The sequence below is a fragment of the Pogoniulus pusillus genome, chromosome 4 (genome assembly GCF_015220805.1).
Source record: "Pogoniulus pusillus isolate bPogPus1 chromosome 4, bPogPus1.pri, whole genome shotgun sequence".
NCBI classification, from domain to species: Eukaryota; Metazoa; Chordata; class Aves; order Piciformes; family Lybiidae; genus Pogoniulus; species Pogoniulus pusillus.
The window spans coordinates 43,812,372-43,836,372 of record NC_087267.1 but is presented as its reverse complement, the minus strand read 5'-3'; the positions used below and the strand labels follow the sequence as shown (position 1 = coordinate 43,836,372).

Genomic DNA, 24,001 nt, shown 5'->3' with positions numbered 1-24,001 from the left:
CCTTCTCTGGACACATTCCAGCATCTCAGCATCTCTCTTGAATTGAGGAGCCCAGAACTGGACACAGCACCCAAGGTGTGGCCTGGGCAGTGTGGAGTACAGGGGCAGAATAACCTCCCTTGTCCTACTGGCCACACTGTTCCTCATCTAGGCCAGGATGCCATTGGCTCTCTTGGCCAGTTGGGCACACCAGTGGACCTAAGTACTTCTCTGCAGGACTTCTCTCAATCTCATCTTCCCCCAGCCTGTATTGGTACTGAGGTTTACCCTCTACCAGGTGCCGGGCATTGCACTTTGCCTTTCTGAACTTCACAAGAGTCACACTGTGTCAGAATTAAGTGTTGGACGCACTCGGAGGGGCTCCCAGGATTTGTGACAAGCATTTGTGTGTTGGGGAAAGCTTGACCTTGTGGACCTCATGAGTTTGGGGCAGTAGGATGTCTTCCTTGAAGCCAGTAGGAAGCTGGGTGCACAGTGGGAATGTTGTTGGGGGAGGCGAGGATGGGTGTATCGGAGCAGGTTAAGTTACTGTTGGTGAGTAGATTGAAAGTGTTTTGAGGGCCATGTGGTGTAGCCAACAGGGAGATGAATGACAAACATGGAAGGGGGTTGGTTACTGAGTAAGAGAAAAGGAGAGTGGGTAGGTAATTAGACTGGCAAGTGAGAGAGGAGGTAGAGTGGGTGAGGAGATGGGTATGTCTGTAGCAAAGAAGGTAGAGCAATGTTAAGGTCTGATTCCATGAGGATACTTACAAGCATGATAACCACCTGCCCTGAGACAGGCAGAGAAGACCATTAGCCAGCGCTGGCAGAGGGACTGTGAGGTGTGCAGGCAAAGCCTCAAGACCTGTTACAGCTTTCCACTGGTCTGTCTGTCACATTTGGATGGCACATCCTTTACTCTGCCTGATCTTCACTCTATGCATGCAGTGAACAACAATCTTCATCTCGGTCTGACAGCTGCATTTTGTTGGTGTTCCTGCAGAAGCAGGTAGATCACTGCTGAGTGTCCACTGCTTGCTGAGTGTTGTGGCTCTAACAAAGTCACAGAGAAAGCAGGTGAAGCCCAACAGACACCTTCATTCTGTTTGGATTGTGGCAGTGTGTAGTGGGTGTTCCTAAGAGCTGAAGTGCCCCAAGAGCTGCAGGTGGAAGGAGCGAGCTGGTGAATAAAAGGTACAAAGGTGAGGGATACACTGCAGTAACAAATAGGCAACTCATCAGAGTGAAGGCATCTCCCAAACATGAAGATGCTTTTGTTTCAGTGTATTACATGGGAAGGTAAAGTAACCTTGCATCATTATCTAACCTTGACTGACAAGACTTTTGTTAGGATCTTTCACTGTGAGGCTGGGCATAGTTCACCCTGACTAATAGGTAACTGTAATTTCCCGTGGCAGAGCTACAACCTGGATTGTGTCTGCTCTGTGGTCCAGTACAGTCAGGCCATTGTTTAATATAATGGCTCTAATGTCCTCTTAAGTTGTTATTAGGTTGTGCATGGTACATTTTCAGTAGTTACTGTAATAGACCAAGTCCTCTTGAAGCCCAAATAGGGATGAATGACTACTGCAAGAAGTCACAGTCTTTATCTTTGCCAAAAAACTAGATATTTACTAAGGAATAATTTCATATGAGGCAGTGTACTTAAAAATCCTACTGGAGATTAGCATCTGCAGGTTTTTCTTCCAGTAGCTAAGTAAGATGAATTTTTTCCCCACTGGACCTACTCTTTGATGAAAACTGCCCTACTTTGTATTTGGATTCACAGATTGCATCCGATTGAAGGAGACTCACAAAGGTCATCTTGTCCAGCTCCCCAGCAGTGAGCAGGAGCACCTCCAACTAGATCAGGCTTCCCAGGGCTACATCATAGAATCATAGAATGAACCAGGTTGGAAGAGACACCCAAGATCATCCAGGCCAACCTAGCACCCAGCCCTATCCAGTCAACTAGACCATGGCACTAAGTGCCTCATCCAGGCTTCTGTTGAACACCTCCAGGGACAGTGACTCCACCACCTCCCTGGGCAGCCCATTCCAATGCCAATCACTCTCTCTGTCAACAACTTCCTCCTAACATCCAGCCTATACTTGCCCCAGCACAACGTGAGACTGTGTCCCTGTGTTCTAACTGCTGGTTGCCTGGCAGTAGAGCCCAACCCACACCTGACTACAACCTTCCTTCAGGTAGTTATAGACAGGTTACACGAAAAAACACACAAAGATTCAAGACTGATCTTGAATGTCTCCAGGGACAGGGCTTTGACAGGAAGATGAAGACCTGGTATATGGAGTATCCTGCTGTGAGGAGCATTCATGCTTGCTGTTAGTTGTACATCAGTGGTTCTAGAGTCAGTTGGGATCGTTGCACCCACCTTATGCTATGGAACAGGTCTGGGGAGGAGATTCCAGCCCAGTGTTATGGTCCATTTAATAACTCAAAACCAGCTCTGTGGTGTTTTATTGCCAAGCAGAGGTCTGTAATGCTGGAAAATAGATCAGTGTTTTGGTAGCTTTTAAAATATGCCTAAGCAGTGAGTGACATGTGGTGGTCTGAATTCCCTACAAGGTTTGGATCTTTAACTGAGCTGTACCCTACTCTGTATTTACTCACTTTAAATCTGAGACAAATCTAGAAACCATTTGCTGTGCTTAGCAAATGTTTCTTGCTGCTGAAACAGAGCAAGCAAATCTCTTGCTGATGTTCAGATGCTGTAGTAACTGGAAAGTAAGCTACAGAGGAAGAAGTGGACAAGTTTGATTCAAGCCTGTTGCGTTGTAGATCTTTCAACCCCCCACGTTTGCGTTTCTTCCATGAGCAGAAATCCTGGTAGAGTTCACCTGTGCGTCATCTGTGCTTTTAAGGACTGCAGGAATTGAATCACTGCGTCAAAGCCGTGGTTCTTAGTTGCCATCTGTGGGATTTCAGGGGATGCTGTTGCAGTATTTACAACCTCCATCCTGACTGGAAGTTTGTTTGCTGCGAGGCTTGATGTTAAAGCTTATCACAGCAATCGTCCGTGCAGCGCGGGCAGTTCGTACCATCCCGAGAATACACAGGAATTAAAACCTTGACGTTTCCCTTCTGTTTAATTAGTTGTTTGTTTTTCTTGGTGACGAGGTTACAAAGCATTTGCCATCAGCATGCTTCGTCTTTCACCATTTTTTTCCATCTGGGTGTGTGCTTCCTTTTCATTATGTTGTTTTTCTTTCCCTTTTTTTTTTTTCCTCATAGCGCAGCCACTCCTTTCGTTTTAAGAATACAAAATAAGCTTATTGCTGAGCAGGAAAACTGCAGTAAGTTTCACAAACATTGCAATTCTGATCCTTCTAATCTTTTATTACCTTTAGGGGCAGGTGCAGGAAGCTACTACAGGAGAGGAGGTTTACAAACTCTTGCAGAGGCTTGGAATTACACAACAGAGCAAGATACTTCAGATGCTACGGAGAAGGTCCAGCCGAAAAGGTGCGTTGCTCAGAATTGCATCCCTTCTGCTTAGCTTGTTTCACTTCACTTCTGCCTCATAGAGTTCTGAGCCCTTCAGCTGGCATTTTAAACACAGAATTGAAATAGGCTGTTTGAAGACTTCGCATATTGTTTGTTTCCTGCTGTTGTCAAATAGATTCTCTTTATGGAGATAGAATCTTTGAGTGCTTTGGCTACGTGGACTGCTTCTGTTTGTTTGCTCAGGTGAAAGTGAAGGGAATCACTTGTTTGATGTCAGTAAAAAAGGAAAGCAGTGAATGCTGTTAGCCATGCTGGCTGTGTAATGCTGAGATAGTGTCTGTAGGAAGGCATCCAGACAGCTTAAAGAAGAAGTAGGGTTTATTCATTTCTTTTCTTAGCCTGCTGGAACCCTTTCGAATGCTGAAATGGGGGTAGGGCAAAGAGGGTGGTAAAAAAGGCATCACCTATCCCTTGTGATTCTGTGGTTTTCTCTGAAGCTTTATTTGTTCCCCTCCCTAAAATCAACCATGTGTTTCAGTTGTGATCCTTGCCCTAAGCCTGTAGCTGTGTACAAGATGTCTCATTTGCCTAACATTTCAAATGTATATGATAACACTTTCATAATGCTTCCCACCTGCAATATACTTCACACACTTTTCTAGTCTACAACTACCTGAAGGGGCATTGTAGCCAGGTGGGGGTTGGCCTCTTCTCCCAGGTAACCAGCAATAGAACAAGGGGACACAGTCTCAAGTTGTGCCAGGGTAGGTATAGGCTGGATGTTAGGAAGAAGTTCTTCACAGAGAGAGTGATTTCCCATTGGAATGGGCTGCCCAGGGAGGTGGTGGAGGCACCGTCCCTGGGGGTCTTCAAGAAAAGACTGGATGAGTCACGCAGTGCCATGGTCTAGTTGACTGGCTAGGGCTGGGTGCTAGGTTGGACTCGATGATCTTGGAGGTCTCTTCCAACCTGGTTGATTCTATGATTCTATGATTCTATGATTGTGATTCCCAGCACCCTTTGGACATATTCCTGTGGTTTTGTGAATGGAGAGTCCTGTGCATGGGTTTTGGTAGTGTCCAGTTCTGATTGGAGAAAATAGCTAAAAGCAATTTATTACTTATTGCCAGAACTAAGTTTTCACTATTTGCCTGCCTTGCTCAGTTTGATAGAAGCAATTCATTTATGAGAGAATAATTTGTCTGCTTAAAAGTGTTCTGGTTCATTTGCTAGAAGAAATGCTAACCCATCAACACACAGTAAGAGATCTGAGGACCTTTTTCCTCCTGTCATTGAAGAGATGCCTGGAAGCTTTAAGGTTTTGATCTAAAATTGTATGATCAGACCAAATCACAGCCATAGAATAAAGTGTGAGGCTCTGTCAAATTCTGTCTCAGAATGATCCCCAAGGATAGGTGCTGGGCCCAGTCCTGTTCAATATCTTTATTGCTGATCTGGATGAGGGGATTGAGTCCAGCATCAGTAAGTTTGCAGATGACAACAAGCTAGGAGCAGGTGTGGAGCTGCTGGAAGGTAGGAGAGCCCTGCAGAGGGACCTGGACAGGCTGGATAGGTGAGCAGAGGCCAATGGGATGAGATTGAACAAGGCCAAGTGCAGGGTTCTGCACTTTGGCCACAACAAGCCCAAGCAGCACTACAGGCTGGGGACTGAGTGGCTGGAGAGCAGCCAGGAGGAAAGGGACCTGGGGGTACTGGTAGATAGTAGCTGAAGATGAGCCAGCAGTGTGCCCAGGTGGGCAGGAGAGCCAATGGCATCCTGGCCTGCATCAGGAACAGTGTGGCCAGCAGGACAAGGGAGGTTATTCTGCCCCTGTACTCAGCACTGGTCAGGCCACACCTTGAGTGCTGTGTCCAGTTCTGGGCCACTCAATTCAAGAGAGATGTTGAGGTGCTGGAAGGTGTCCAGAGAAGGGCAACAAAGCTGGTGAGGGGCCTGGAACACAAACCCTATGAGGGGAGGCTGAGGGAGCTGGGGGTGTGCAGCCTGGAGAAGAGGAGGCTCAGGGCAGACCTCATTGCTGTCTACAACTACCTGAAGGGAGGTTGTAGCCAGGTGGGGGTTGGTCTCTTCTCCCAGGCAGCCAGCAACAGAACAAGGGGACACAGTCTCAAGTTGTGCCAGGGGAGGTCTGGGCTGGATGTTAGGAGGAAGTTGTTGTCAGAGAGAGTGATTGGCATTGGAATGGGCTGCCCAGGGAGGTGGTGGAGTTGCTGTGCCTGGAGGTGTTCAAGCAAAGCCTGGCTGAGGCACTTAGTGCCATGGTCTAGTTGACTGGCTAGGGCTGGGTGCTAGGTTGGACTGGATGATCTTGGAGGTTTCTTCCAACCTGCTTGATTCTATGATCCATCTGTTAAAGGATTAGGCACAATTAATTGCCATGCTGGCATTTACATTATCAAGGCTACAGTTCCCCTTGAATAAAGTTGATAAAATTGTGTCAGAAAACAGGAGAACACCACCAAGAAATAACTGGAGATAAACCTTTTCATTCTCCAGGCTTGTGACAGAGGTATCGCTGCATGAGCGGCATTATGGAAGGGAAGAAAAAGAGCAGCTCTGTGTGCGTGTCTTTGGAGAAGGGAGAGGGGATTACTGGATTTACAGCACTTCTACAGCTTCTGGGCAGCTCCTGGACTTCAGCTCTATTTGCTTGTGCTGCCTATGTTTGCTGATACGGATGGATAAGTAACAGTTGGGATTGTTCGACCTGCAGAAGGCTCCAGGCAGACCTTACAGCAACTTTTCAATACCTAAAGGCAGCCTACAGGAAAGTTGTGGAGGGACTTTTTACAAGGGCTTGTTATAGAACAAGAGGGATGGCTTTGAGGTGGAAGAGGGGAGACTTAGACTGGATATTGGAAAGAAGTTCTTTTCAGTTAGGGTGGTGAGACACTGGGACAGGTTGTCCAGGAAAGTTGTGGATGCCCTCTCCCTGGAGGTATTCAAGGCTGGATTGGACAGGCCCTTGAGTTAACATAATCTTAGTGGCTGATGTTCCTGCCCATGTTAGGGAGGTTGGAACTAGATGATCCTTATGGTTCCTTCCAACCAAAACCATTCTATGAGTACTGTGTCCAGTTCTGGGCCCCTCAATTCAAGAGAGATGTTGAGGTGCTGGAAGGTGTCCAGAGAAGGGCAACAAAGCTGGTGAGGGGCCTGGAACACAAACCCTATGAGGGGAGGCTGATGGAGCTGGGGGTGTGCAGCCTGGAGAAGAGGAGGCTCAGGGATGACCTCATTGCTGTCTACAACTACCTGAAGGGAGGCTGTAGCCAGGTGGGGGTTGGTCTCTTCTCCCAGGCAACCAGCAGCAGAACAAGGGGACACAGTCTCAAGTTGTGGCAGGGGAGGTCTGTGCTGGATGTTAGGAGGAAGTTGTTGTCAGAGAGAGTGATTGGCATTGGAATGGGCTGCCCAGGGAGGTGGTGGAGTCGCTGTGCCTGGAAGTGTTCAAGCAAAGCCTGGCTGAGGCACTTAGTGCCATGGTCTGGTTGACTGGCTAGGGCTGGGTGCTAGTTTGGAGTGGATGATCTTGGAGGTCTCCTCCAACCTGGTTGATTCTATGGTTTAACATAACCATCCTTTAAAAGACTAGGATTTCAAAGTTCTGGAAACCCAACAGCACCAATGTGTTTACTTCCAGCTAGTGGTGACACCTTCTGGATGCTGAGCTCTTGGGAAATGTTGTCTGTCATTTAGCTTAGTTTTTCCTGGAGCCTGGTATGGTCCATGGTCAGTGGTGTAGTAGCAGGAGAAAACAGCTCAAATCTGCTCTCTACCATGCCTGTTCTCTCAACTGCTGTAAAATGTTTTCTTTTCAAGCGCTTTTTAAAGCACGACCATGCAAATTTGAACCGTCTGCAGATTTGACCTGTATTTATATCTGCATTTTTGGAAGAGGCCCATAAAATTATTTGCATGCTGTTTACACTAAATCTCTAGTTCTTTATTCTGAGCAGATTTGGTGCATCTGCAGCATGCACGATCTGGCTTTCTGATAAGCAGGTGCACAGCCTCGCATATCTCTTCAAATCAGTGTAGCAACTCCTTTTACAAACTACGTGACAATGTACAACCTCCTATCTGAGAGCCAGATCAGACTTAAAATTGGGACTCAGGCCAAAAAACAAAATACTGCAATCAATCTACTTACTGTGTCAGCGTTCTGATTGGTTTCTGCCATATGCACTGCAGGGAAAGGAAGTGGAAAACACACACTAGCATCCACAAATGGATTCCTGAGTCATGGACGATGGCTGAGACAGGCGTTGTTAGTTAAGAGATGCTTAAAGGTTCCTGTTTTTGCAGATTAGTGGGTGTTAAAGGTGCTGTTTGTAAGCCTGTGTGACACTAAGGAAGTCACTGTGTGACACTACGGATGCCACGTGACTTCCTCCTTTGCCCCTAAGCCCAACTGCAAGTGAAATATTTTATTAAGGGACAGAAACTAAGTCTAGGAAATTGGAAATGAGAGAGTCAAGTGGCATAGTGTGTCCAGAGAAGGGCAACGAGGCTGGGGAGAGGCCTTGAGCACAGCCCTACGAGGAGAGGCTGAGGGAGCTGGGATTGGTTAGCCTGGAGAAGAGGAGGCTCAGGGGTGACCTTATTGCTGTCTGCAACTACCTGAGGGGTGGTTGTGGCCAGGGGGAGGTTGCTCTCTTCTCTCAGGTGGCCAGCACCAGAACAAGAGGACACAGCCTCAGGCTGCGCCAGGGGAGATTTAGGCTGGAGGTGAGGAGAAAGTTCTTCACTGAGAGAGTCATTGGGCACTGGAATGGGCTGCCCGGGGAGGTGGTGGAGTCGCCGTCCCTGGAGCTGTTCAAGGCAGGATTGGACGTGGCACTTGGTGCCATGGTCTGGCCTTGGGCTCTGTGGTAAAGGGTTGGACTTGATGATCTGTGAGGTCTCTTCCAACCCTGATGATACTGTGATGCTGTGATACTGTGAGACCCCAATATCAAAATAGAGCAGTAGAGCTTTCCATGTCCACAATCAAACCAAAAACGTTTTTAATGTTTTTTACATTAATACACTGTCCATGTGGAGCAGGATGTGTGGGTGGGATATGACTGATAGAAAGGACCAGACAGCTGTAATATATATGCAGTTAGATGTCTGCAGGTGCACCAAGGATGAAGTTGCCTTGCCTGCACATTGGTGTGTGCTGCTTTTGAGACATCACAGCTTATCTGGAGTGTACTGATAGCACTGGATGGTACAAGAGGAATTCTGTGGAGTTTTGTCCAGCCAGGCAGGACACTGTGCACCTACAATAGCAAGATGCAGAGATATTGTATTGAAGCAGCTACATTTCTCTGTCAGTGTCCAAGGTCCTGTTGCAGTTGCTGGAGATACAGCTAGTTGCTGAAGTCTGGAGAGTGATTCTGCTCACCCAGCAGCAGACATTCCACTGTGGTGGCCTGAAATACTGTCCAGATGCTGTTACATCTGCAGTGATTAGGCCACTGTTTTGTTTTTGTTTCCCTGTGACGCTTAAAGTGAAACAAATATGAATTATAAATAGCTTGAAATACAAACCAATTCACATTCTTGCAGTGGACATCTCACAGTTTGTAATAGTAAATTGGGATGCAGAGAAACTCTCTAGTTTTATGCAGCTGGAACCCTGTGCAAAGCAAATAACTTCTCATGAGTGAAATTACAGTTAATTGCTTACACTTCCCATTAAAGTTTCAGTGTCCTTAGCACATTTAAGCTGCCTTTTTGTTGTTGTTGTTGTTGTTGCATTTTACATGGCTAACTAATAAGTAGTGAGTTACTCATTTAGATAAGGATTTATCCTTTTGGCTAAAATACTACAACACCTAAGGGTTTATTTCCCTGTTTTTAATTGCCAGTTCTTTGTCTTTTATTGGATCTTGGTTTCAAAAAAAAACAGTCAACAAGCCCATTGTGATACTTTTGATTAGACTTGGACAGAGATAATCAAAGTATAGCATCCCTTTGTGAGAAGAGTTTTTAATTATTGTTAGTTGTACTTGCTGGCCTCAGTTCTGAAGGGAAACAGAGATGACCTCATCCTGAAAGTTGTGAGTCTCATGCTGGTGTCATTCAGAGCCTGGAAAAGAGGTTGTCTTTTTCTTTCTTGTTGCCTTTTATTTTTTCTTAATGAGGAGCTATCAGCTGGCCTGATGGGCCCTGCAGCTTTGGGAACACTGGCCAAAAGCCCTGTGTCAGTAGTGTGCTTGTTTCTGAAATGCTGAACTACAGAGCTGAATTGTGTTGCAGGAGCAATCTCAGCCCTGTGGTCTGTTTGCCGCAGTGATGGCTCTGGGAGCAACCAGTACCAGACTTTAGGGAGAGGTGATGGAGTCCTTACAGGGGACAGTTACTAAAGATCTGAGGGTTTATTCTTACTCTTTCATTACCAACTCATTACATTACCAACTAATGTAATAATTCCAGATGTTGTAATTGCCTACAAAAAGCCTTGATTTCTTAACCTTTCACACATCTTGGCTTTGAAATACACTTATGAGGGAAGCCCACACTTTATCCTGCACTCTGCAGGCTGCAAACCTGTGCAGGGCAGTGGTAGCTTGATGTGTGTTTGTGCAGGTGCTGATGAGTTTGGACCATAGAATCACAATTAGAATCATAGAATCAACCAGGTTGGAAGAGACCTCCAACATCATCCAGTCCAACCTATCACCTAGCCCTGGTCAACCAGACCATGGCACTAAGTGCCTCATCCAGTCTTTTCTTCAACACCTCCAGGGATGGTGACTCCACCACCCCCCTGGGCAGCCCATTCCAATGGCAGATCACTCTCTCTGGGAAGAGCCTCCAGTGTTGAATCTAAAGTGTCTTCAGTGCAGTCTTGAAAGAAGACTGTAGGTTTCATCCACAACCAGACAACCTTCTCTTTTCAGGAGTGTTGAAAATTCTACAATGTAGTAAAATTAATGACAAATGCTCCTTTTCTTTCATGCTGTCTACTGCACTAAGCCTTTGAGGAGTAGGTTTCAGTTGGAAGGGACCAACCCCTCTGCAGTGAGTAAGGACACCTTCAACTGGATCAGGTTTCCTCACAGCCCTGTCCAACCTGGCCTTAAATATTTTCAGACATCTGCTACCTTTCTGGGCAACCTGTGCCAGTGTTTCACCACTCTCAGCATAAAAAAAGTTATTGGTAGGTCCAGTCTGAATCTTCTTTCTTTAAAGCCACCAGCCCTTGTCCTGTTTCAACAAGCTGTGCTAGAAGAATTGTCTCCCATATTGCAGACCCCATTAAGTACAGAAAGGTCACAGTCCCTCTCTTCTCCAGGCTGAACAGCCTCAACTGTCTCAATCTGTACTCAATGCAGAGGAAATCCATCCCTCACATCATTTTTGTGTCCCTCCTCTGGATGTGCTCCAAGAGGTCCACACCTGTCCTGTGCTGAGAACTCCAGAACTGGACACAACACTGCAGGTGGGGTTTTGCAAGAGCAGGGTAGAGGGCAGAATCACCTCCATTGCCTTGTTGTGGCCACAGAGTACTCCTTGAATTGTTGGACTATGCGTTGCATAGTCTGACTTCCAGATTTCAGGTCAGGTGTGACCATAGTGTGAATGCCTAAATATTTATAATGGTTTCAGTTCATGGAACATCTCCATACGTCAGGAGAAGGATGAACAGTTTCCTGTCTCTCCTCACTGTTCTACATTTCTTAAGCTGTTACCTTCTTCCATCTGACATGACCTTTCTCTGAAATACCCCAAACTTCAATTCTATTTTGGTTCATGCAGTGCCATCTGCTGCAGTGTCTGCTGTGTATTTCAGTCCTCATGAAAAACCCCATTTCTCACCTGTACCTCCACACACTTTCATAAGGATAATGTGACAAGCTAAGCTGGCACATTGTTCCCACCTTTGTTGCCAAGTATATGGCAATGTAAAGAGGCAAATTCTGACAGCCCCATGTCCTTGACGTGCATGAACACCTAACTTGCCATGAAATCATGAGCAATGAGGCTCTTGAGCTGGGGTCTTCACTCAAACTTCTGCTCAATCACTCTCTTACTGACTTCAGTCACTCTGCATTTTTGTCTTAGATGTGTATTTAAAGCTGCTGATTCTTCTCAACATCCTAACTTTGACTTGGAGACAGAGAGCAGGGTGTCATCAGTTTCCTCTACAAGGGAATCAGCATTAACCTCTTTTATGTTCTAGCCCTGGCCTGGAGAAACTGTGGGATCAATAAGTGTAGTACATTTAGTGCATCTCCTCACCATCTTACCGTGGGTTGGCATTCCCAATTCATTGTATTCCTTTGCTTTCTGAGACACGTTGAAGATAGAATTAATCTCAGTAGTGTTCAAGGCCAGATTGGATGGGGCTTGGAGCAGTCAGGTCTAGTAGAAGGTGTCCTTGCCCATGGCAGTGAGGTTGGAAGGGGATCTTTAAGTTCCCTTCCAACTTCTGTGTTTCTGTGTTGGAGTTGGCTGAAATAGTTTTCAAGAAGTGGAAGTTTTCCTGAAGTAAGCTACATTATTTTTTTTTTCAGCAAAAACACTGAACTCATTTCACAGAATCATAGAACTGTTTAGATTGGAAAAGTGCTTTAAAATCATAGTCCAGCACTGCCAAGTCACCACTAAACCATGTCACGAAGCACCACATCTGCACAGCTTCAAAATTACCTTACACTGACTTTGGTCTGTCCTTTCTTTGCAGTTTTCTTTGCTAACGTGGGGATTACAAATGCATCTTGAAGGGTCGTTCTGAAAAACAGGGGAGTCTGTTAGCATTTCTACTCTCAACCAAAATGCAAGTCTCCTCACAAGATATTAGGGGTTGGAAGGGACACAAGGAGATCATAGAATAGAATCATAGAATCAAGCAGGTTGGAAGAGACCTCCAACATCATCCAGGTCAACCTGGCACCCAGCCCCAGCCACTCAATTAGACCATGGCACCAAGTGCCTCATGCAGGCTTTTCTTGAACACCTCCAGAGATGGTGACTCCACCACCTCCCTGGGCAGCCCATTCAGTCACAGCCATTTTGAAAGGAAAAGTCTCTCCACCACCAAAGGCAAAACTGGTAACAGGACTCATAGCATAGCTGTCCTACATTGCCCTTGCGAGCACGATTCGGCCACCACCTGTGCTTGGTGACAGGAGCTTGAGAATCTCTGAGGGAATCAGAGTTCTGGTCCTCTGTCTAGCTCAATGCTGGGACTGTGACTGTGGGAAAAGGGAGAAAGATCATCAAGTCCAACCCCCCTGCCAGAGCAGGACCACGTAATCTAGCACAGATCACAGAGGGACACATCCAGGCAGGCTTTGAAAGTCTCCAGAGGAGACTTTTCTCAAACCTGTTCATCTCCTGGGGCTGAGTTTGGTGTCTTGTTCTACTTGTGGTGGGGTTTTATTTCCTTTTTAAACATTTGGGACTGTTTTCATCTCTCCTCTTTGCATTTTGCAAGTCTGTGTTGGTGTACAAGATGCTCTGCATGCTGGAGGTGGATACAAAAATAGGTTTATAGGGTTTAGCTTCTGTTGTGATGGGGACCGTGCTGAATAAGAAGTTACATCTGTATCAGCGCTGGATACAAGCTTCTTCATCACGAAGAGCAAGGCAGGAGACTGAATCTTGTCTCCCCTTTCCACAGACTGCCAGAAATTGTGGCATTTTGAAGCATTCCTTGAATTGTTAGAATATATGTTTAACTCCTTGATTTCAAGGTGGGATAAGAAAACCCTGTTAGCTCCCAACATCAAAACAGCTCCAGAAACACCTCTTCCTACCTCTGTCTAGAAGTTGTGCCGTGACATTTCTTAACATGAGACTGCACCGTGGCGGCCACGGTCTAGTTGACTGGCTAGGGCTGGGTGCTAGGTTGGACTGGATGATCTTGGAGGTCTCTTACAACCTGGTTGATTCTATGATTCTATGAACATCAAGCCAAACTGCATTCCCAAGTCCAGGGTGCATGTACATTTCCCAGCAGAGGACCATTTTCCCAGTACAGGAGGAGCAGCCCTGCCGTGGGAAAGCAGGGTCTGCTCTCATCTTTCACGTCTGTATAGCTTCCTGCACTGCACCACCCTGCTTCTGAGCTGTGGGCACAGAGAGCGTTTGGCATGAAGACAAGAGATGTACCCTGAGGACTGCCAGGCAGCAACAAAGGCAGAGTAGCTCCTTCTCTCCTGCCAAGGGAGCTTCTGCTAGTGGACTTTGGGGACCCGCCTGAACATGAGCCAGCAGTGTGCCCAGGTGGCCAAGAGAGCCAGTGGCATCCTGGCCTGCATCAGGAATGGTGTGGTCAGCAGGAGCAGGGAGGTCATTCTGCCCCTGTACTCTGCACTGGTTAGACCACACCTTGAGTACTGTGTTCAGTTCTGGGCCCCCCAGTTTAGGAGGGACATTGAGATGCTTGAGTGTGTCCAGAGAAGGGCAACGAGGCTGGGGAGAGGCCTTGAGCACAGCCCTACGAGGAGAGGCTGAGGGAGCTGGGATTGGTTAGCCTGGAGAAGAGGAGGCTCAGGGGTGACCTTATTGCTGTCTACAACTACCTGAGGGGAGGTTGTGGCCAGGAGGAGGTTGCTGTCTTCTCTCAGGTGGCCAGCACCAGAACAAGAGGACACAGCCTCAAGCTGTGCCAGGGGAAATTTAGGCTGGAGGTGAGGAGAAAGTTCTTCACTGAGAGAGTCATTGGACACTGGAATGGGCTGCCCGGGGAGGTGGTGGAGTCGCCGTCCCTGGAGCTGTTCAAGGCAGGATTGGACGTGGCACTTGGTGCCATGGTCTAGCCTTGAGCTCTGTGGTAAAGGGTTGGACTTGATGATCTGTGAGGTCTCTTCCAACCCTGATGATACTGTGATACTGTGACATACTTTTCACGTGGCCATAACTAAAAGAAATCCAAATCACCTTGAAACTACCCTGGGGCAAAAACCAAATGACTGCAGGAATACCAGAGGATTGAGCAAGATGCAAAGGACATGTTGTTTCCTTTAAGGCTTCTGACTACGACTGACGTCACTTAGATAGTTTGGATGTTTGTGAGCACTACAGGGCTTGGAAAGGGAAAGCAAATTGGAAAAACACTGGGAAGCTGAACAATTTGTTTTGTTTTATGACTCCCTGGTAGTTTAATGAAGGAGCTATTACTCATGCGCTGTCACTGCACATCTAGAAAATTCCTCTGGGTTTAAAAACTGGCAGGAAAACCTGGTTTCCTAAAAACCAGTGAATTAAAAAGTCCATTGCCCAGGAATCCTTAACAGGAAGGGTCAGAGGTGGAGCTGTGCGGGATTAACGGTGTGCTGGAAGTCTTCTTCATGGGCTGCTTCAAAGAGCAGGTCGTGCTGGCAGGGGTTCAGAGAAGTGATGCAGCAGCCTGGCTCAGCAGCTCTCTCTTAGGGATGTAGTGCTGTGGATTGGAGGGGGAAAAAAAGATGGGTTTGATGGAGTTACTCTTCAGGCTGGAGAAGAGAATGCTCCAGGGGGACCTTAGAGCAGCCTTCCACCACCTGAAGCTGGCCTACAAGAAAACTAGAGAGGAACTTTTTATTAGGGCTTGTAGTGATAGAATCATGGAATCAGTCAGGGTTGGAAGAGACCACAAGGATCATCTAGTTCCAACCCCCCTGCCAAGGGCAGGGACAGGAGGGACAAGAAGGAATGGACTAAAGCTTAGAGAGAGCAGACACCGTCCCTGGAGATCTTCAAGAAGAGACTGGCTGAGGCACTTGGTGCCATGGTCTAGTTGACTGGATAGGGCTGGGGATAGGTTGGACTGGATGATGTTGGAGGTCTCTTCCAACCTGGTTGATTCCATGATTCTAAGAAATTCTTTACAGTGGAGTGGTGAGACAGTGGACTGGGTTGTCCAGGAAAGTTGTAGATGCCCCTTCCCTGGAGTTGTTCCATGCCAGACAAGGCCTTGAGCTGCATAGTGGGAGATGTCTTTGCCCATGGCAGGGCAGTTGGAACTAGATGATCTTTAAGGCCCATTCCAACCCAGACCATCCTGTGATTGTAGCTAATCCTTCCCCTCCATTGCCTTGCATCTGAAAGCACCCAGGACTGGGGTACTGGATCCCTCCTAAAGAGATGAGATATAAAGGAAGCATTATGTACTCATGGCCCATGGTAAGGCAGTGTAGTGATGACACTTCAGGTAAGGGAAACATGCTTAAGAAGAAGAAAAAAACCAAAATTATTTGTTTAGTACTCACTTCAAGCTGTATAATTAACAGTTTTATTTGTATTTTGTATTCTCAGGTCTATCAAATTTCTGACTTTCTACTTCGTGTGCATTACTGTACAGATCTATACAGTGCAGTTTGCATATTTAGGATCATAAAATCAGTCAGGGTTGGAAGGGACCATTAGAGTCATCTATTTCCAACCTCCCTGCCATACCCAGGCACACCCTACCCTAGATCAGGCTGCACACAGCCTCATCCAGCCTGGCCTTTAGCACTTCCATCCAGGGGGCCTCAACCATCTTCCTGTGCATCCCATTCCAGGCTCTCACCACTTTCAACAACTTCCTCCTCACATCCAGTCTGAACCTCACCACCTCCAGCTTTGCTCCATTCCCCCCAGTCCTGTCACTCCCTGAGAGCCTAAGAATTCCGTCCCTTTTTTGTAGGCCCCCTTCAGATCCAGAAAGGCCATGAGAAGGTCACCTGGGGACCTTCTCTTCTGCAGACTGCACAGCCCCAACTCTTTCAGTCTGTCCTCATAGCAGAGCTGCTGCAGCCCTCTGAGCATCCTCGTGCCCCTTCTCTGGACACGCTCCAGCACCTGCTTGCTTCCATTGTTTAACTGTTCTAACATGTCTTGTGGCATCCATACAGAATATGTTATCCTCATCTTAACTGGAAGCCTCATCTAACTTTGGCCTTGGCAAGCAGGATGAAGTGCTGTTTCAGTGGGGTGTTTTGAAGAGTACAATAAACAGATGACTGCTCCAGTCAAAAGCAAGCGAATGTGTTCCTCACCAGCCCCCTGACACAATTACTCCCTCGTAACAGAAGTTAGTGTAATTTCTTTTGCAAAAAAAAGGCAGCTAAAGCAGAGGCTGCTAGGAGGGAAATCCTTAAAGAGTCTGTAAAGGGTGATGTAATGATTAGTAACAGCACCCATGAGCCACTCTAACCTTCTGCCACAGTTTGTCTTCAGTTACGGTACCCTAAACGTAATCTTAGTCATTCACACACAGAAACTCATGGCACAAGGCTTGGATAAGTGCACTCTGCACCAGATAAAAACCTGCCTGGATGCTTGGGCCCAAAGAGTGGTGGTGAATGGAGTTAGATCTGGGTGATGTGTAGTCACTAGTGGTGTCCCCCCAGGGATCAGTACTGGGGCCTAGTCTCTTTAATATCTTAGAATCATAGAATCAACCAGGTTGGAAGAGACCTCCAACATCATCCAGTCCAACCTAGCACCCAGCCCTAGCCAATCAACCAGACCATGGCACTAAGTGCCCCAGCCAGGCTTTGCTTGAACACCTCCAGGCACGGCAACTCCACCACCTCCCTGGGCAGCCCATTCCAATGCCAATCACCCTCTCTGACAACAACTTCCTCCTAACATCCAGCCTAGACATCCCCCAGCACAACTTGAGACTGTGTCCCCTTGTTCTGTTGCTGGTTGCCTGAGAGAAGAGCCCAACCCCACCTGGCTACAGCCTCCCTTCAGGTAGTTGTAGACAGCAATGAGGTCAGCCCTGAGCCTCCTCTTCTGCAGGCTGCACACCCCCAGCTCCCTCAGCCTCTCCTCACAGGGCTGTGCTCCAGGCCCCTCACCAGCTTCATTGCCCTTCTATGGACACCTTTCAGCACCTCAACATCTCTCTTGAATTGAGGAGCCCAGAACTGGACAGAGGACTCCAGGTGTGGCCTGAGCAGTGCTGAGTACAGGGCAGAATAACCTCCTTGTCTTTTATTAAGGATCTGATGGCATCGAGTGCACCCACAGTAGGTCTCATGTGACACCAAGCCAGGTGGCTATGTTGATCTGCTAGAGAGTAGGAAAGCTTTACAGTGGGATCTGGACAGGTTAGACCAATGGGCCAAGGCTAATTGTGTGAATTTTAACAAGGCCAAGTGTCAGGTCCTCCACCTGGGTTACTGCAACCCCATGGTAAGCTACAGTCTAGGGGATGTGTGGTTGGAAGGCTGCAACTTGGAGCAGAACCTGGGGATATTGGTTGATAGTTGACTGAATACAGGTCATTGGTGTACCCAGGTGGCCCAGAAGGCCAAGGGCATCCTGGCTTGGGTTAGAAACACAGCAGCCAGTAGGGACAGGGTGGTGATCATCCCCCTATACTCAGCACTGCTGAGGCCGCACCTCAAGTCTCGTGTTCAGTTCTAGGTCCCTCACTATAAGAAGGCCATTGAGGTTCTGGAGCATGTTCAGAGAAGGGCAGTGAGGCTTGTGAAGGGTCTGGAGTACACCAGCCCCAGGGAGTGTCTGAGGGAGCTGGGATTGCTCAGTCTGGAGAGGAGGAGGCTGAGGGGAGATCTCATCACTCTCTACAACTAGGGAGGTTGGAGCAAGGAGGGGGCCAGCCTCTTCTCCTTGATGACAAGCAACAGGCTTAGAGGAAATGGTTTAAAGCTCCACCAGGGGAGATTTAGACTGGGTATTAGGAGATATTTCTTCACAGAAAAGGTTCTCAAACGTTAGAACAGGCTGCCCAGGACAGTGCTGCAGTCACTGTCCATGAAGGTGTTCAAGCAGCATATGGACCTGGTGCTTAGGGTCACAGTTTAGTTTCCACCCTTCCCTACTGGCTCACTGGATCATCTTGAAGGTCTCTTCCAACCAGATATGTTCTTTGATTCCTTGTCTTACTTCAGTGCTCTACTGTAGTCTGAATCCATGTTGCCTTTCCTCTGTGTTACTGTCCTTATAAGCACTTCCAAGATTAGTTTCATTAATCATTTTTCCCCCATACACAAACTGCAATCCAAAATACCACCAATTTTACATGCAAGTACAGAAGTAGCATAGGAAAGGTTGTGTATTTTAAGCTTCCCATCAAAGAGAAGGTTAGGTGTGTCCACTTGTACATGCAACATATGCTCTGTTTTGAAATCCTGGTTCTGAGCTGCTTTGGAATGGACTTTTTAAAAGCAAATTGATGCCCAGTTTCTATGTCTCTGCTGGATTTTTGCCCTTGGGTGTGGAACTCGCTGCCTGGACTAGAGTTAGGAAATGCTTCTTATGTCTGCTGTGGAAAAAGAGTTGGATGAGGGTAGGATTTAGTTTTCAGCAGGATGGGAGTGGGATAGAATGGGACTCAAAAGGCTGGGGAACCCTTCTGGTATTAGGAATTTCACTCTTTCACAAAATTTAGGCAGAGCAAAGGTTGGACTTACTTGGCTCATGCCTTCTGCCTCCCTGTCCTGTGGCAAGGGATGCTCATTGGGCAGGCAGCTGCAGAGACAGCAGCGTCTTACTGCTCAGAGCTGCATCTCCCAGAGAGGCTGGGTTCCCCAGAACTCCAGTTGTGTGTGTTTTGTGCTGATACACAGAAAGGTTTTTTGGCTGGTTGTTTCATTTTTGTGGTCATGAGGGCTTAATAGGAGCCTAATAATCTTATTTGGATTCAGCTGATTTCCCTTCATAAGAATCACGGAATCGTCTTGCTTGGAAGAGACTTTGAAGCTCAGGTCTAAATGGTTAACCCAGCACTACCAAGTCCACTGCTGAACCATGTCCTACAGCACCACATCTACATGGGTCTTAAATTGATCCAGGAACTGTCACTCCAACACTTCCCTAGGCAGCCTCTTCCAGGGTTTAGCAGCCTTTGCAGTGAAGATTTTTTTTCCCAATGTCCATCCTAAACTTCCCACGGTGCAATTTGAGCCTATTTCTTTTTGTCCTGTCACTTTTTTACTTGAAAGTCACCAACCCCTCACCTTACTCCAGTCTCCTTTCAGGAAGATGCAGAGAACAAGAAGGTCTACCCTCAGCCTCCTTTTCTCCAAGTTCTTGCAGTTGCTCCTCAGAAGATCTGTTGTTTGAACCATTCATCAGCCTTATTGCCCTTCTTGTCTAAGCTTGAGTCCTTAACAGCTTCCTCTTAGCAAGGGGGGAAAGCAGTGAAGAGAGTCACGTTGCTGAGAGGTAGATTGCATCTAACAGAGTGCTGCTCCCATCTTCACAGTGGTGCATGTGCAGAGTTCTGCGTGTGCTGCCTGATGCCATCATCCTGCACCCATTCTGAGTTTTGCTGGCTCCAGCTTTGCCTTTGGGCTTTGGGGTGCAGATGTATGTACATGCTGTGTTCAAAGGACTGTCAGTTTTTACTTTTAAAGCCTTTTTTTCCCCCTTAAACTTTATTTTGTTAGGACCTCTGCAGATGGCATCCCATAGCACATACTTACTTACCCAGTCATCACTTGGACCACTTTATTCTCTTAACCATCACAGTTGCTCCAGCTGACAATTGTGGGGATAATCTTGAGTGGATTTCCTTGGCCGGTACTAAAACCACAAAGAAATCCAAAGTAGTTGCATCAAAAAGGAATTTCATGATAAAGCTACTTGCAAGGGAGTGAAAGGGGGAGTACAAAATAAAAACCTAGTCCAGCTGCAAGGACGTGGCTTTGGGGACACAATCCATGACCCCATCATCTCAAACCTGTTTTAACCACGAGGTGGTGAACACAGAGTGGTCAGAGCTGCTGGACAGAGAAAGGACCTTGCTGGCAGATGCTGATAACTGTTTATGTTGTTCACTATTATCTCAGTAAGTTTGGCAACTGTCTTTGCTAACAGTTTTGATTTTTGCCTTCAACTTCCCCTTTTCTCATCGTGTCTAATAAAGGAAATTGAGTTTGCAAAATATGACATTAGGATGTGCCTGTTAATGCAGTAGAGTAAATTAATTGCACACAGTGAACTAACTGAACTCATTTGCTAATTGAAGAATTAATTCAGTCATGACTGTTACAAATAGGAGAACTCAGATGCAGACAGAATAAAAAGAGCTAACTTTCTTCATTAAATCCCTAGGGATTTTCTTTGGGTTTAGTTTCCCCTCACTTTATTTTAATGGCCACATTTTTAGAAGTAGGTCATTAACACCACTTGCAGTATGGGGTCCTCCTCTGATTCTGTCCTGCAGCACATCCAGGCTCATGTCTGCCTCCGGAATGAATTTGAAACTTTGCTTTTTCTGATGGATTTTTCTTAAGACAAATGCTAGCACTGTTTCTTCATTCTTAGCTGTTTTCACTTGTCAGATATTCAGCACTAACAGAGTGATTTGCCAGTGGAATGGGCTGCCCAGGGAGGTGGTGGAGTCGCCATCCCTGGAGGCGTTCAAGAAAAGACTGGATGAGGCATTTAGTGCCATGGTCTAGATGACTGGATAGGGCTGGATGATCCTGGAGGTCTGTACCAACCTGGTTGATTCTATGATTCTATGTTGCCCAGCTCAAGATTCCATCCTAAGTGAATGACACTAATTCTGGAGTGTTTTGTGGTTTTCTTACTCAGATAATGTAAAGGTCATCTAGTCCAACTCCCCTGCAGTCAACAGGGACATCTTCAAATCCATCAGTTTCTCAGACCATCCTACAACCTGACCTGGAGTGTTTCCAGGGACTTTGCATCATCCACCTGTGGCAGTGTTTCACCACTCTCAGGGGGAAAGATTATTTCCATCTAGTCTGAATTCTCCCCTCTTTCAGTTCAAAACCATCACCCCTTGTCCTGTCACAACAGGCCCTGCCAAAATGATCATCTCCATCTTCCTATACACCTCCTTTAAGCACTGAAAGGCCACAAAATTCCCAGCATATACAATGACATTCTCTCTGTGCACGTTCTGCATCCTCTGTCACCCAGATTCCCTCTGCAAACACAGACCTGATTACTGTCCCTGTGCAGTCAGATTCCATATCTGCACCTCTCTGCATCACTTTATTTCTTCCCTGGGATGTTTGCCTGACTTGCACACAAGTGAATTCAGGGCAGTCAGCTCTGCAGCTCAGCTTTGTTGCCACAGAAAGCAGGTTTCTTCCGTGCTGACCCTCTGTAAATACCACAAACCTACCTTTTCATTTAAGCCTCTATTCTCTTGCTGTGATGCCTGGATAGGCAATCAGGCTGTTCATCTGCCTTTGTATCAGGTTTTATTGTCTCATTTATTCCTTATGCTTCCTTGAGCTTTTTTGACATCTCTCTTCCTTGTCTCAGGATGTGTTCCTCTGTGATCTGTGTTAGATAGTATTGTCCTGCACTGGCAGGGGGGTTGGACTCAATGATCTCCTTGGGTCCCTTCCAGCCCCTAACATCCTGTGATCCTGTGAACCAAACTCCTTTTATTCTGTTTTATGGAGCTCCTAGGTCGATGTGTTTTGATGCAGGATAGAGTCTCTGCCCTGCTAGAGCAGCTTTGCAGCCCCTCCCTTGGAAATCACTGGGAAGGTGAATATCTGCATAGCTTCAAATTCTACACAAACTGAGCTGCTCAGGTCCCAGAGCACACAGACTAGAAACCAAATTTCAGCCTCCCTCCTTTGAATGCTCAAATTATGAGATGCTGACTTCATTTGTAGCGTCAAGGTGGAGCCAGTTGTGAGGGTGAGACATAATTAAGATCATAAATAAGATTCATTGCAATGGACATGTGTGTTGGGTCTTTCTGGTAGACAGGGATATGTTTTTCTAATGCAGCTAAGATGTTTAATGCTATGGTAGACTAAAGCAAAATTCTTTTCAAAATCCAACAGCTGCTTCCCCCCCCCCCCCCCATGCTTAATGTGTGGAACATTGTAGTGGTTCTTCTAATTAGTTCTGTAGTTTTCATGGTGTATGCCAGCATCAGTGTTTATTAAAGGCATATTGTCTCTTTTTACCCTGACTATGTATGTTGTCCTGTAACAGTAGCTAAACACAGGAACTGAGCAGTAAAAGGGGCTTGGGAGTGAGGATCACTAAATAGTCCAAGCTGTGCGTGGTGAGGCAGATGGAATCAGTTTCATTGCTGCCAGATGCTTACTGCTTGATTCAGATGATCATAGAATGCTTTAGCTGAGAAGGGATCTGTAAAGGTAGCTAGTCTTCTTTGCACTGAGTAGGCACATCTTCAATTCTCAGTTTGCTTAGAGCCCCAAACAACCTGACCTGGAATATTTCCAGGGATGGATCTTCTGCCACCTGTCTGGGCAATCTGTGTGTTTCACTGCCTCTGTTTGGTATGCAGCAGTGATTCTCCTTATCTTCTGACTCTTCCAGTCTCTAGCACGATATGCAGAATCATAGAATCAGCCAGGTTGGAAGAGACCTCCAACATCATCCAGTCCAAACTACCACCCAGCCCTAGATAGTCAACTAGACCATGGCACTAAGTGCCTCAGCCAGGCTTTGCTTCAACACTTCCAGGGGTGGTGACTCCATCACCCCCCTGGGCAGCCCATTCCAATGCCAATCACTCTCTCTGACAACAACTTCCTCCTAACATCCAGTCTAGACCTCCCCTGGCACAACTTGAGACTGTGTCCCCTTGTTCTGTTGCTGCTTGCCTGGGAGAAGAGACCAACCCCCACCTGGCTACAGCCTCCTTTACAGGCTGTGTGTTGTGGGGGGGAGGGGTTCACATTGGATATCAGGAAAAAATAATTTGCTGGAAGAGTGGTCAGGCCTTGGAACAGGCTGCCCAGGGAGCTGATGGAGTCAGTGTTGCTGGAGGTGTTCAAGAAACATGGATATGGCACTCTGGGACATGGTTGTGGGCATGATGGTGCCAGGTCAACAGAGTAGCTGATATCAGAGGTTTTTTCCAACCAAAACAGTTCTGTGATCTTAGGGCAAGTCTGCCATCCCTTGCTGCTGGAAGGCAGAAAAAGCAAACTCTTCCATTAGGTGACTTAGCCTGGCATAGCCAAGAAGATGTAGATATGGGTCAGTGCTGAGTAGTTGTGTATCCTACTGATTAAAGAGGTGGATAGCTTATGGCTTTGGGACACTAGCCACGATGTCAGCTCTGCACCAGTGCCAGTGTTGGACAGCTGTGATCCTGTAATAGAACCAGATGATCCAAAACAAACAACAAACAACAGCAACCCCTCCCCCCCAAAAAAATAACACTTTTCACGTGTGATTATTGTTATTTTTAAAAGAGACCTAAGAACCATTCTTCCCAGGTCACCTTTCATCCTTTGACAGCAAAAGCAGCAGGATGACTTAGGCAGTGGTGTAAACGAATCCAGCGCTGAAGGTAATTAGAGAGGCAGGGAAGTTAGCAGGCTCCTGCTGCTTGATGGCTCACTTTGTAGAGGCCTAAGTGGATGCAATACAATGCATAGCACAGGAATATAAACAGTAGGTGTAGTTTTTGAGTGCTTCATGACAGGGGCATGGCTGTGCAGCACTGGGATTAGCACTTCTGTTGAAACTTATGTAACAGCTACATTGCCAGGGTGGTTTCTAAAAATGATGCTTATCACTCTTCACATTCCAAAAGCTTTAGGCCAGAGGAAAGAATTGAAGCTGGAAAAAAAAAATACTACTTCTTTTTTTTTTTCCCTAAAGGTCAT

At 46.7% G+C, this 24,001-nt stretch overlaps 1 protein-coding gene across 5 annotated transcripts in view; it reads left to right on the top strand.

Moving 5' to 3' along the window:
• LOC135174968 (endonuclease domain-containing 1 protein-like) overlaps window positions 1-24,001 on the top strand; it is a 239,753-nt gene that overhangs the window by 141,798 nt on the left and 73,954 nt on the right. For all 5 annotated transcript variants that reach the window (XM_064142718.1, XM_064142716.1, XM_064142717.1 and 2 more), the window contains one exon: window positions 3,355-3,469. The gene's annotated coding sequence lies outside the window, so the exon portion shown is untranslated. The remainder of the gene's footprint in view (window positions 1-3,354; window positions 3,470-24,001) is intronic.